The 1,727-nt window shown below is 41.1% G+C and overlaps 1 pseudogene; it reads right to left on the reverse strand.

Moving 5' to 3' along the window:
- Positions 1–236: 236 nt before the first annotated feature.
- LOC118999661 (mitochondrial import receptor subunit TOM22 homolog) lies at positions 237–700 on the reverse strand (annotated as a pseudogene).
- Between the last annotated feature and the right edge of the window lie 1,027 nt (positions 701–1,727).

Here is a 1,727-nt window from a genome sequence, read left to right on the forward strand (position 1 = left end):
GGGATGGCCAAAGACGTGGGATGGCCAAAGCTGGAGTACCCATCTGCGTTGCTGCACTCTGATATCAGCGTGAGGACAGAAGTAGTAATTCAGGATGGACTGGAGGGCACAGCTGCAAGTTAGGAATCTATGAGACAACATAGGGAGAATTCTCCCAACTGGGTTTACATAGGTCAGTGTGCTCAAGTTTAAAAATAAAGTAGTTCAAACACTATCAAATATTCAAACTTTTCCTATCAAAACAGGTCAAACACAGCAGTAACAATATAGATCTTTCCAGGAAGTGAAAGTAGAGCCCCCGGCAGTCCTCCCGACAGACCTGTGTTGGGCCCTGGAAGTATCTGCCGCTGCTGCGGTTGCTGTCGCTCCGCCTGCACCTTCTCAGTCTCAAAGTCCACAGAACAAAACAGGATCGTGAAGGAAGTTATCCCAATCCACAAGGGGTCGTGGAAGACCTGCACATTTTTTGAGGCACAAAGAAGGAGAGATCAAAAGTGGCTCTGGCCGAGGCCCGGATCCTCCCTGGAAACATCTCAGTGAGACCCCAGAGTCTCTCAGCCAGGGTCTCATCTAGCTTCTCATGGTCTTCCTCTTCCAGCTCCTCTTCAGTTCTCTCAGCATCATCTATCAGAGGCAATTCGTCCTGGGACACAGGAGCCCCAGGGCCAGTGGCAGAACAATGGTGGCCATGGCTGTCCATTTAAATTCTTATTACATTTTCTAGTGAATTTGATTACCACTATTGATTTTTTAAATTTTTAAAAATTATTCACCAACTAAGTTTTTTAAAAAATAGTAAAGCATAGTTGGTATATAATATTTCATTTGTTCCAGATGAACAACAAAGTGATTCACCACTTATATAACTTATGATGTGATCACCATAATGAGTTTAGTAACCATCGGTCATCATGCAAAGTTCTTATGGTATTATGGACCATAGTCCCTGTGCTGTGCGCCACACCTCCCTAGTATGGTATTATGGACTACAGTCCCCGCACTGTACACTACACCCCCCTGGTATATTTATTTTTATCACTGGAAGTTCATACCTGTTATTTCCCTTCACCTTTTTCACCCATTCCCACATTCCTCCCCTCTGTCAACCAAGTTTGTTCTCTGTCTCTGTGAGTCTGTTTCTGTTTTATATTATTTAGTTTTTAATCTGTCAGACTTATCTCACTAGCTAATGCCCTCTAACCTCACACCTCTTAGAATGGTTGTCATCAAAATGTTAACAAATACCAAGTGTTGGGGAGGATATGTAGAAAAGGGAATCCTCATGCACTGTTAGTGGAAGTGGAAGTTGATTTGGTCAATGTGGATAACAACAGGAAGCTTCTTCAAAAAAGTTAAAACCAGAACTATCACATGAGTCAGTAGTTCCACTTTGGGATGTTTATTTGGAGAAAATGAAAACACTGTTTCAAAAGACATAAGCACTCCTATGTCCGTTGCAGCATTATTTACAAAAGCCAAGATACGGAAGCAACCTAGGTGTCCATGGGTAGACTTGGTACAATGGGATACTACTACCCCAAATAACTATTTTTAAATCTAATCCTAATTTAGGATACATTCACCATACCAAACCAAACAACTATAAAGTTTAAATAACTCTGCAGTTTAAAAACAAAAGAAGCAAGTAAAGCAAGTAAAAATATCTGGGACTTATTTTCAATTATGATCATTAGTTGCTCTCACCTCAGGTTGGTTAAATCTTTTAT

Source organism: Sturnira hondurensis, unplaced genomic scaffold (genome assembly GCF_014824575.4).
Source record: "Sturnira hondurensis isolate 20B ecotype Veracruz unplaced genomic scaffold, ASM1482457v3 Scaffold0015056, whole genome shotgun sequence".
Lineage (NCBI taxonomy): Eukaryota > Metazoa > Chordata > Mammalia > Chiroptera > Phyllostomidae > Sturnira > Sturnira hondurensis.